General features: G+C 33.0%; 1 pseudogene across 1 annotated transcript in view; it reads left to right on the top strand.

The window, feature by feature from the left end:
- The first annotated feature begins 270 nt into the window (after positions 1-270).
- The window catches only part of LOC309958959 (protein lin-28 homolog A-like), a 33,882-nt pseudogene continuing 20,273 nt past the window's right edge, over positions 271-13,879 (top strand). Inside the window, exon 1 of the transcript in view lies at positions 271-390. The product of the transcript in view is annotated as a protein lin-28 homolog A-like (transcript). The remainder of the gene's footprint in view (positions 391-13,879) is intronic.

Raw genomic sequence — 13,879 nt, forward strand, 5'->3', positions numbered from 1 at the left:
ATCCACTTTGTATAGAAAGAGAATTGTCCTGAGGAAAGTATATACAAGAGGCATGTGGATGGACCTATAAGACACAAAATATACTGTGTGAATATTTGCATCAAGAGACAATTCCCTTCAGAGAGCATCAACTTCAGAAGAGGCATTAAACCACCAAGTGCACAAGACACCTTATTAAATTAAGTGTCATTAAATTTCAGCCAGTCTTCCTCACTGGGCATCCCAGTGCTTATGCCATAGATCATGAATGGAACAGCCATGGTAGTATAGATGGAGGTCCAGCAGCTCGCAATCTTAAACCAGCTTGATGTCGTTCTTGCTGGTGCTGAGTATCTGACCTGTCAGTACCAGAGAACAATGCTGAGTCCACAGTACAGCACAATCCCTCAAGTAGGAGGACCAGTTATTTGGTGGCAATTTGGTTACAATGAACTCCTTAGAATCTGGAAAGGGCAATGACTTATCCTGAATTGTCACTCACTCTAGAAATAGTTTTGCTTTCCATTTGTGCTGTGGTTCAGCCAGCTCCACTACTTAAATACATACTAATGTGGGATTTCCTATAACATATCCTCAAACTAAGGATTCTTAACAGCAAAAGTGCTGCAGCAGCGTGCACATGACCATGGTTCAGCCACAAACTTCACTGTCCTGAAGCTGTTTGTCTGATAAAGCAGGTTCACAGCCTCTTGAAGAAACAGCTGAAATGCCAACTTGAAGATGAATCTCTGAAAGGATGAGATGCTGTCATTCAGAATGTGGAATAATCATTAAAGCAATGGCTGTGATACAGTGTGTTGTTTCCAATAGATGGAGTACATGGGTCTGGAAATGAAAGAATGGAAGTAGCAGTGGTTCCACTCACCAGCATTCCAGTGACTAATTTGTGCTTCCTGTCTCCTCTAGACTCTTTGAGTGTAGAGTAAGTCACTTCCTCAAGGAAATACACTAAGATTTTAACTAGGCTTAAAGCTATAACTGCTGTCTGGTGTCTTTGGGCTCTTTATAGCAGTTGATCAACTGGTTCAGAAGGAAGCTACTATACTACCAAAGGTAATTAACTGTGACTACCAAAGGTAGTTAACTGTGACCATCATGAGGGCTGCTGTTTCCATAACAAGGGCAGGGCAAAAGGTACACGGCAGTCAGGAGATCCTGTGGGTATTTCTTGGTACTTCTCTGCTTAACTTTAATTGTAAATGGGTCAGTAAATAGACACACCTGATAAATACACAGTAACCAAGGCTCAGAATCCTTAGGGATCAGAATTTCCACTATGCAACCACAAAGACCAGTAGAAGTACTAGTTAAATGTAAGAGGGGTCTTGATTGGGTAGCAGAAAAATTAGATGATACGTATCAATTATAGCCTTAGACCAACTGCAGCAGCATGTGCTGCAGTTCATTGCAATAACTTTTCTGTTGTAAAACTTCTCTTAAGTTGTGACCAACCTTTAGCCTGGATGAAATGAACTAAACGTGAGAAGGAAGCAGATTTGAGCAGTACAATGCATTGACCATGGTGGAGACTAATGATGTCGCATTTAGATCCCTTTTATTAGGACAGTGTATCCTAGCTGTCCTAAGGGTTGTCTCTTACTGGTTCATAGCTTCCTTCCTTTCAAAGGTTTACTGTTGTCCAAATAAAATAGGTTATGCTCGCTGCAGGGGGCAACTACAGTCAATGATTGGCTGACAGGGGTACTTAACGCCTTCCTCTTGCCTCAAGCTGAGGCCAGTTTGTTGGACTCTTCATGCTCTGGGACATCTCATGAAATCAAACTGAAACTACTCCCCTGCTATGATCTCATCCAACTTTTGCCCTCTTCTGCTTATTTCACTCACTTTCTCCTGAGATGAAGAGAGAATTCCTTCAAAAAACCATGTGCAACTAAAACCCTGTATCAGCCTCTGTTTCCAGGAAAGCCAAATTAAGACACTTTGTGACCGTGAGATTTTAAATTAAAAGTACGAATTTTCAGCTTTCTCAGTTGTAATCCATTAAAGGTACAGTTGACCCTTGAACAATGTGGGGGTTAAGGGTCCTAACCCAGACGAAGTTGAAAATCTGAGTATAACTTTACAGTAGGCCCTCTGTATCTGTGGTTCTGCATCTGCAGGTTCAACCAGCCCGGGGTCATGTAGTACTGTAGTACATATACACTGAAAACAATCCACATATAAGTGACTCCACGCAGCTCAAACCTGTGCTGTTCAAAGGTCAACTGTATATGTTCCTGCCATTGCTCTGTAGGTGGCAGTTTCTACAAAATCAGCCACTCTATAATTCCTAATACCCTGCCTTTGGTCAGCTGAGTAGTTGAATGTTGCAGTAATGGTGTCTTCTATATGTTATTGTATCACACAGTACAATTTTCAAATGCTGAGAAGAGAGTTAATTTGCTTGGCTCTGATATGGAATATATATTCTGGCCTTTTTCTAACTGTATCTTGTACCACTGGTTCAGGCATTTATAGAATAGGGTTCTTGTACACCTGATCTCATGTCACTTCTGTAGACCACAGTCCAGGCTCCCAGGACTTTGGACTTCTTACCACAAAACTGAGCTCATCTCTAGGCCTGGCATTGGCTTTGTCCCAAAATGTGTTGCCCTGAGGGCAGACCATGGTACTGGTGAGTTAATTCCTAGGCCTGAAAGAAAGTTACACAGCTGCTCCTTTGGAAAGTGCTAAAATGTGAGGTGCGGATGTCCACAAAGGCAAGTGCAAAGCCCCTTGTCATATATGGTACAGACCCAGAGGCACTGAGGCTCAGAGTGCTGGCTCTCCTCATATCATGATGTTCCAGGACAGAATTCTTAAAAGTGAGGATTGGAAACTCACACCTGACCTTTCAATGACTGTAAAGATATGTTTTCAAGGTAGGAGAATTGAACATTATTTATTAATGGTTTTAGCTTGTTTAGATATTTTAATTATTTAATCAAATATATATGGATCTTATACTCTTGCAAATGTTAGGTTGGACTTAGTATTGCAATCATCAGTTTAGACCATAATTTCTATATTTGAACCCAGGTAACATATTTGTATAATGAACATTACAATATGTTCAAGCATTCCACATGCACGACTTTTCCCTTTGTTCATCTTCTTTATCTACACATTTTTTATACCTACATGCCTGAATTGTGAAATGCACATTAACTCATCTCTTTTACAAATATATTTCATTTTATTCAATACTATCCCCACTACTAACCTCATTATGTCTATTTGTATTATTTCTCTGTTTTTAACATAGTTTGTAACACCTCTCCATTTTGTATCATATGAGAACCTTATTAATATTCCATTTACTTGCTCTTCTAAAATTCTTAATTAAAATGCTAAACAGGATATTAAATCAGATGGAGGCAAAGAATGACCTCTGTGACAGACCAGAAGACAACTTCCTCAATGTAATATTGCTATTTATCATGTTTCTTGATATATTACTTCAGATAGTTTTCTATGACTGTGAAATCAATTTAATATTTTCTTAAAATACAGTTTTGCTTTAAAACTTTACTTATGGATCTCAATGTCATCATTATAACCTGCAAGAAATAGATTTCTTCCATTTTATAAAAATCGTTAAATAAATGTTGTATGATGAATACTTGTCTTAATCAGGATTCAATTTAAGAAGTGTTTTGTTTTTCAAAACACTATCATGAGCCATAATTAATGTAGAAAACATAGACTTCTGGTTTAGTATATTTAAAAAATGGGATTTTTGTAGGAAAATATGAAAATCTTGTAGGAATTTGTTCAACACATGTCTATTATGTTCATTCTTTCCTTCTAAGCTCACTGTATTAGGGCACTGAGGCTTTTACTTAACAACCAGAGACTTACTTAACATTTTTAAAAACGGCTGAATAAAACTCACTCACTAACTCAGAAGAAACTTGGAAGATTCTGACACTCATTCAGTATAATGTGGAAATCATCATTTCAAAACAGTGGAAAAATTTGAATTGTCTCATGTGTTCATATACAAATTTACTTGAACCACTCACTCCACTGAACAAAACATACGTTGAAGGTATATTGTCCTCCTTATTTAAAAAATATCTCAACTAAGTATTCTATTTTTTTAACACCACAAGAGGAGTGGGTTAGGGATGCCACATTTTCTGGTTGTTAGTTTTTCTTTAAATATAATTTGGGGTCATAGGGTACCTAACAACCATTTTTTTACACATTCCAATGTATATTACTACTTTAATATCCCTAAAATATATCAGTTAAACATCCTAACATGTACAAAATACATTTAAAGGGACAGGGATCAGAATAAAAATGTTAAAAGGCACCTCATAATAATCAACATCTTGAAACATTTACTTAAAATTATTTAATTAAACATTGGCAAAGTATAATTATATAATTAAAATGAATGCAATTAAAGTAAGTTTTAAGTAAACCATAAAACCTATAAAATTTGAATAATTATAAAACGTAGAACACGTATTTTGGAGATTATTGGAGATTATGAATAACTGGCGATTATGAATACACATCTTTCAAAAGCTTATGCCTAGTATTATGGAACACCATTACCATTCCCCATTTAAACCTATGATACATGAAGCTTTTAAAAGTGAATAATGGACACAATAGTGAATAATAAAGGACAATGTTCCTGCCCTCATAGGCCAAAATGGGCAAAATTTTACAAACTAATGAATATTATGAGAATTCCAGAGAGTGAGAGTATTGGAAATATAAGCAGTATAATTGGAGAGGATGTGATTGAGGGACTGAGGGAGTTTGTTTATTTAAGAGGATTAGGAAAACAGATACTTCATCATGATTTTCACCAAACTTCTGGAATTTAATGAGTTGTATGTGTATATCTTACAATGAATGAATCCACTACCTTATGAGAAACTTCAAATTGGGCCCCCAGAACAGAGGAAGAGCCTCCAGAACTCTACAGTGATTTATGCTGAAATGTTTCAGCACTTGTCAGAGAACAGAACTAATTTGAGTTATTTTAGTAATTTAAGTTGTGAAAGCTTATTTTACACAATGAAAAGTAGGTAGTATGATAATGACTATGATGATAATTAAGTCTACGTTGAAGTATAGGTTAAGATACTATCTTCTCTGTGTCTATCATTATATGCAAAATAATATTGTATACATATTTATAACATTTCCTTCTCTGTGTTTATTATAAACATAAATAACTTTTTCAGTTTCATCTTAACTCTATTAAATGTCTTCATTCAGTGAATAGTATATATAAAAATATATGTGTGAAAAGAAATAAATTGAAAATAGGTATCATAGTAAAAACAAGCAGAATTGCAATAACAATATAAGATATAGTATAAAAGTATCCCTCAGCATCCTCTCTTTATTTTTGATATACCTATCTTTTGTCACAAAAATAAGAAATTATGTAATAATGATTTGCATTTTGTATATCAAAAGTGGAGCCTTAAAAAAAGGTAAGTATCTACATTTCAAACTTATTGGGTCCAAAATATTTTGTCAACCCCATTAAACTCCTTAAATCAGGTGCCTAATTAAAGTCACAGACATTCTGTCCAGGGCTTCAGAGTGTGCCAGTTATTCTTCCAAATAGATGCCAGTTGGTGAATTATAGATTTGTGCTGTGGAAAATTATGTTAGTGGTAGTCATATATTCATTGACTTTATGTCTAAATGGAAAAACTGAAGGCTATTATACATATTAAAGTAGGGTGGAAGAAACTATAGAACTTGACCATTCTCTTTTAAAACTCAATATTTACTTCATCTTTATATTGTGTGAATATAGCACCCATAGACTGTATCTGGCATCTAAATGTCAATTTAACCTTCAGGCTTTGCAAATTTCATCCACATTAAAGTATATATTGTAAGTGCAGAATGTCACAGAGTCTAAGTGCATGCTCTAGATCTTTACTTATAATCACTCTGCTGTTAGAAAAAAATAGTTAATATTACAATGTTTATATTCTGGACACCTAGGGCATAAATAAATTTTATTTCTTAGATGAGTCGCTTAAGAAATGAGCTTGTTCAGGAAATACTGGTTTCAAGTCTATGAAAAAGGAAAAAGAAATGTTTGGAAGGGAATCATGGTATGGAAAGATCAAAATGAAAGTGATGCATAACACATGATGCATAACATCATGACACTAAATGATGCATCTTTTCATTCAAGTAAATGTCAGCTATCAGTTTCAGAGCACTGTCCTGATTTTTAAGAATAAAGCCACGAATACAGTGGAGAATATGATGAAAATAAAGATCATAAAACTTTGGGGATTAATAAAATTCTTCATTGCAGAAAAGAGGGTGATTTCTTTTAGCACACAGGATGTAGGGGTCATTTTCAGAGGCTGTCTTTGGAAAGGTAGCCCTTTAAGTGGCATTTCATTCTGTAATATTAAAAAGCAATTTTTATAGACCAGTTTTTCTTTTATCTGAAGTCAAGTGGAATGTAGAAATAGTTCTACAAAATATTCAGATAAGAAATATTCTTTTACCTCTTTACCTTTGGGGTAGGAACCCAAAGAGTTTTATTGATCTAAAACCCAGGAGCAATTTGATGGTCCCTAATCAGAGAAGTACAACTGAAACAACGGAACAATAAAAAAAGGTTACTAAGCTACACTTTACTCCCAAATCATATGGCAGGTTTCCTGCAGGTAATCCGTATTATAAACCATCAGTGTCAGATAGTAAGTTGTACAGGCACTGGGTGTGTAGAAATCTTGCCTGACATGTTTGGATTTTATTTCTGATGCTTCCAGAAATGATATTTTACATCATTTGCAATCCTCATGGAACCATTGATGTTTTAGATAATTTTGATCTAATAAAAATGTTTTGTAATTCATTTGGTTCATTTTAATTATTGGATAATCTTTTTTTTTACTTTATTATTTTAATCAAATTAATGGCAAAACAAAGCAAACTTGAAGACTGAAATGCACTTCATAATCAAGGGTTATCACAGAAAACACATAAGCTTTATATAAGAAAAATTCCCAGAGTAATTACTTTTATTAGAACACATTTGCTTTGGGAGTAAACACAGTTTAAAAATCTAAAAATAACATTACATTATGTTTCAACTTAATTTAACATAAAATTTAATATAATTTTAAAAGAGGATGGACTAGTTTATAATTATTACATTTTAACAACATGATCCTACTTGGATCCAAATGTATACAATTCCTGATTAATGCTATCAATTTAGGATATTGATGGGTGTTCGTATTAATATCCCAACTCCAAATGGTTTGAACAGTAAGACATTCATTAGTCTACTTCAAAATCTGAAGGTATGACTATTTAAAGGTAGATTAATTAAGAGACATAAAAAAAGACATCCATCCACTACACAGGATTTTTTTCATCCTCTACTCTGCCTTCATCAGCAGTTTGACTTTTGTGCGAAGGTAGAAATTTTCCCCAGAGATCCCCCTGCAGATTCCACCTTGTGTCCTTTGGCCAGAATGGCATTATTATATGTCCACTTTTAAATGAACTACTAGCACCCAGAAAGGAATGACCATGATTATTTTTACCTAATGAAAATTAATCACTACCCTTGGGGAGGATGGGGGGAAAGGGTGTGGACAAAGGAAGGGGGCCTCCATAGAAGAAAGGAAACAAGTACTAAGTGATAACGAAGTGTATTTTTCACACCAGTGATACTGGGAACAGTTGGTTTATTAGAAGAAACTTTGTGAATCAATAAACTGATTTGACCCCTCCTGCAAATCAAAAGGAAGGAAGAGAGAGAGAATTATTCAAAATGGGGAGATTACATGTATTTTCTCCAGAAAAGATAGCCTAGCATTGATTTTTAAAAGCAGTTGGTCCCAGAAAGTAGGGCAGGATTTGAAGATATTTTTAATAATATTCTGTCTGTCATGAATTTGAAAAAAACAGTACTAAAATATATTTGAGTGATTTGAGCAGTGCTGACATGCCTCCTACTTTTTACTTTAAATGATGACTATCTTTTTTAACCTTTGATTTTAAGTCTTTAAGAGAAACATTTTATATTTACGTGGCATATTCAATTTAGGGTTCAAGAAACAGTCCATAAATTGATGTACTAACTATAGACCATGTTCTGCACTTAATTATTCACCATTATATTCCTCTTTGGAGTCTTAGGACAAAAAAATGTAGTTTCTCCCAATACTGAAATAAATTGTCATGTCTGCTGGGCTATTTGGAAGTTATTCAATTGTATAAATTAACACTCAGTAACAGCTTAGAATTGCTCGCAAACATTTTAACTATAGAAACACATAAAAACTCCCTTGCTGATATCTAACTAGGGAGAAGTAAGAGAGGAGAGGAAAGGAGAAGACAGGAGGGGAAGAGAAGTGAGGGGAGGAAAGGGAAAGGGAGGGCAGAAGAAGAAAAGAAATCAAGAAGTGTCTTAAGAAAAGTGAATAAGAAGTATTTTAATCTATTTTTAAAAGTTCAATGCACTTAAATTAACTGCTTTACTTAGAAAAAAATCAAGTAGGCCACTTTTCTTGTGAATTAAGCTAATTACAGAGCCCCAAAATGTATTTAAAAGGAACTGTCAGTTTTTGGATTAGAAACACATAATATTCATTATTATAATACTACATCCCTCATCTTTATTCAAGTAATTTCCTGTACTTTTTAATGTGAGCAATAAATTCTAATACAATGGAGTCTCTGAGATTAAAATAAGATCCTATAGTGTTTGAATCAATCAGAAACAAAATCAAATATTATCTCATATTTAACACAGTTGTGATTTTAAGAAGAGGCAGTGAAAGACTCAGTTCTTAGTAGGCAGAATTTAGTTTGAATGTGCTGCTTGTCTGCTAAAAAAAATTTTGTTTTTGATGTTGTTTAACAAATCTAAATTTCATTCATTTAGCTGAAGAATAACAATAGTAAAGCATATCTTTGTTAAATCATCTAGATGTACATATATACGTATTGTACACGAGAGAATGTGAGACTGAATATGTGTGTGTTTCTTGTACAGAGGTTTGTATACATACAAATAAACATAAAAATTTAATTCAAAATATGTTATTTTAAAACTGAAATCAGTGTGATTTATAGTCATCGGTACCTTGATATTTCAGTCTATTTTCAGTAGTACCTAATAATTTTATAAAGCCTTTTACAGAATATGAAAAATGAATTCAAAATTTATTTTAAGCTTAACTAATATTATCTAAAATTTGCTATATACATACCAAAAAAACCCAAAAAACAAAAAACTAGTACTCAAGAAGAACAAACTGGAAACAAGCAGTTTAAAATGATAAACTATTTTACATAGTTCCAGTTTGCATGGAAAAAAAATCAATTGTTTTTAACTTTAATTTCTAACATGGTTAAGATACATTTAGGAAAATCTAAGAAGCTAGACATATAGTGACTTAATATTCATTTACATTCAATTATAGTATAAATTTGAAAATAACAAAATCAAAACCATGCTAGTATGTTTGCCGTATGTGTGAGAATTTGTAAGTAATATTTCTGGATTTAGATAGCATTAGAATCGATTAAATACTAAATATAAATACCTGTGTTTGAAAAGTTTTTCTTTTAAATATTAGTTAAAATCTAGAGAACTTGCTTCATAATCACTGTAATTTATCCAGGCAACATGTACAAACAATATGGGCATACATTCTTTATTGATGATTTTAAATAACTCGATTTGAAATTCAGATAATTTAAGTGGGAAACAGCCATTGACTCAACATTCTTTTATTAAAATGGTGGACATAATGACCAACCCCTGAACTGTCAGCTTCTTGTTGCCTGGTTGTTACACTTCTATATGCAAAGGCCCCCCTCTGAATTGCATGTGTAGGTATCTGGTTTAAGTTTATTATTTATAAGTTTGGTAAGCATATGCATAAGCTCTGAATTTATTTTTATACTATAGGCCAATTTGAAGCGTCCGAGTCCTATAAGTATGTCCTATAACTATAATTTGTGTATATTAATAAGCCCATGTACCTGAATAATACAATCTGAAACTTTGAATTAAAATCTTGTTTACCAGTAGAGAGGCAAATTCTAGCCTCATTTAGCCATTGGTTTACTAGACATGTGACTCCAAATCTTAAAACCAGAGAAAGCTGAGAAAACTGTATCGGCCTAGTGCCACATTTCAATGACTGAGTAATAAACTCACTTTGTTTACACTGATATGATGCACTTGAAAAACATGAACACATTTCATATAATCAATAAGTATACCATATGTTTTAGTGAAAAGTATCAATAGTTTTCCTGAGATTCAGTTATTCATTCATACAATACATACATAATCAATGCCATATTTGTCAGATATTGTGATATAACAATGAGATACATAGTAATTATTACAGTATTTATTTGCTGATTTTACAGAGTGAGGTAGCATCTTGACCAGCTTCACAAAAATAGCATGTACCCAGAAGTGGAACACAGATTTTTTTCCCATCATAGCCAGAAGGATACTTATGTTCCATTTCAGAAACACTGTCTTTATTGAAGATCGAGGAAACATCACTATCATATCAGCACATTTTTAAATGCCCACAATGTAAATATGGAAATACCTTATTGTCTCTGTAATATAACCCTTTTTCAAATGCTTACAGTATTATTATCACGCTTATAGGAAACTGTAATCATATGTTGCTTTTCACTGTAACTATTCTCTCATAAGTATATGTTTTATTTCACCAAAACTGCAGGTTATAATACTGATAAAATAATGTGTTAATACAAAGTTAGAATTGAGAAGTATTCTTTCAAAGACTCTGGTGGGCACTGATTTTTTTAAAAGGGAAATAATAATAAATCAAGAGGGCAGGAAGAAACTTTTAGAGGTGATAGATATGTTTATGGTATAGATTGTGTTGATGGTTTTATGGGTATACATACTTATCTCCAAACTCATCAAGCTGTGTAAACATTAAAAATGTACAACTTTTTGTAATTAATCATATCTCAATAAAGTGGTTAAAAAATTGTTTTTATTCTATTTATCACTTATGGGCCTTTCTTCCATCTCTTGCATAGTAGAGGGATTAACAGTACCCAAAGAATTTAACAAAACTAATTTAGGAATAAGTAAAGTGCTACAGAACAATTATTAAAAAAACTGAAGAACTACTTAGGAAGATTTCCACAAAGAAAAAAACTAGGACAAGGTGAATATCTTCCCAGATTTCATCAAACTCTTAAGGAAAAATGATGCCCATTTTATATCATCTTATCTTTCACATAAATCATCCTTTTAAAAGACGTTATTGTTATTTGAAAAAAATAATACAATGATAATAAATTATATAGAACCATCTAACTTATGAAGATGAATTCAAAAGCATTAACCAGAATATTGGCAAAGCAAATCTAGCATTAATATAATTTATGAAGTAATAACCTCCATGGTACTAGTGATTTCCTAATTCTCATGATGAACTCAGAGAAGTTATTGTATTATTTCCTTCATAACCTATATTAATGATACATACATTATTTTATGTTTCAAATTTATATTTGATAAGTTAATAAAGAAAAAATTTGAACATCCTGCTATGAGTAGCTATCATTTATAGTGCTTGATATGTACCCATTTTTTAGTAAAATAACGTTCAAAAAGATGATCCAAGAGATCAGTGTATCTTCTAAACTATTAGACAATCTAAAAATCTTATATGATATCATCAAATCAAAACATAAAAAAAATTCAAATAACAGCCATAAACAACAACAAAGTGAAGAAAATACAGCAAATATGTTTTATCAAGGGCAATCATACCTGCTTTAGAGAGCTATTTTTCACACATAAAAAAATTAATAAAACAAATACCTAATGCACTTATGTATTCACTAAAACACAAGTTCCAAAATCACTTATTCCTAGTGGCTGGAGGTTATTGGATTCTATTTCTTTTAAATATTAAGTGTAAACAGTGCTTACCAAGAATTTAGGTATATACAAGAATTTTGGAGAAATTTAATATCCACTAGTTCACTAGGGTCACTGTTTAGACATGAATAACTGAAAGACCCACCCAGCAATGACTCATTATATGAAAAACGCCCAAACAAAGCACAAGCTTGGTTCAAGGAAGAGTGTCAAAGGGGCAGGTGTCAAAGGAATGATTCTAAGACGCTCAGAACTTAGTATTCAGATTGTCTTTTCCCTTAGTACACAGTCATTATCAGACCTATGCCTGTGTCTCTTGCTGGTAGAAAGATCTATGATAAAAAGTGAACAAAAGGTAAATTTAGCTCTTTGAATAAAATATTTTGGGGGCAGTGCTATCAAAGATAAAAAATATCTGTATTATCAGCCAAAGCTGCAGCAGTGTCTGAAAACTGGATCCTCTACAATGCGCTGGAATTTTGGAGGGAATATAGAGGAATGGTGCCATTCTATAGCAAACATGACTTACACACACTATTGCACTGAGAGCAGCAGTGGGTAGTGTGACGAGTCTGAAAGGGAGCAATATATTGAAGGTCAAACCATACCCAAATGGTGATTGATCTTTCTTCAAACTTGATACCTTGTTTGTGGCTCTAATAGCTACTCAGTGTTTGGTAAAAGCTAACTATTTCTACATTCAAAATAATTTAAATGCATAATATTTTTATACACATTATTATACTATAGGTATATTTTAGCCATCTATAATGGAAACTACAAGAAAATTACTTTTGACTTTACATTTTTACCTTTATTCTTTTTTCTAAAAAAAAAGGCTATGCCAGTCAAATGTCAAATAAAAGTGATCTTAAAGTAATTTTGTAGTTTATGAATTTTAGAGTATATATGTATATGAGGTATAACTGAATAGTACTTTCACAAATTATATCATTTGCAAGAGCATTTCAGGTGTGTATGTGTTTACTCTTATAGCTTCATTTTATAATTATTCTATATTTATTATGAATCATTTAGTAATGATATAACAGCTTTTTGACCAAGACATTATATATATAATTAATAGATATATGGAAAAATGTCTATGCATACTTGGCTTATGTCATTTTTATTGTTGTTTTAATCTTTTATGTATAAAATTCTCTCAGTTAATATTCCTTTAAATTAGAGTTTTGAAAGTTTTTTTCATCTCAGAACCTTTTTATATTCTTAAAGAGAAAAAAATGATCCCAAAGATATGATTTTTAATGTGAGATATATATATGTATATATATATATATATATGATTTGTATTTTATTAGTACATAAACGTGAGAAACTTTTTAAATTTATGATTTAAAAACTGATCTATGAATCAGTTTTAGAATACCAAAAATAAACCCATTACATACTAATGAAACTGCACTCCTTCTCATGTGGGACTCAAACCCAGCCAAAACTCAGATTGTGACTCGGACCCACAGGCTGGAAATTAACCCATCTGCACCTCAGATTCGGACTTGAACCCATGATCCCTGACTAGAAGGGGACTTGAACCCACTGTCTTTTGATTAAAACCGCTCACCTCATGTCAGGATTTACTGAAGCTCAGGTTCTTTTGTCTGGTTACCGAAAGAATTCAGTGAGAGGGAAAGCAGCAGGCAAAGGGCAAGTTTATTAGCATAGGATGCTTGTGAGAGATACAAGCGGGCTGGCAAGGGAGTGCAGCAGCCTGGAGAACAAAGAGGGTTACATTTTTATAATCAAAGAAAAAGCGGGGAGGGGAGAAGACCACCTTCTTCCTCATTCTTGGGCAGACGTCAAGGCTTACATCATTAGTCTCTCCTTTGGCTCTATATGGTATAATGGGGACTGTCATGGTGCTATTTAAATCATACGTATATTAGCAAAAGGGTGGTAACATATACCAAAATATGGTAATTTATCTCAGATTTTGGT

This window comes from Leucopleurus acutus (assembly GCF_964270905.1).
Source record: "Leucopleurus acutus genome assembly, chromosome: 3".
Classification (NCBI taxonomy): Eukaryota; Metazoa; Chordata; class Mammalia; order Artiodactyla; family Delphinidae; genus Leucopleurus; species Leucopleurus acutus.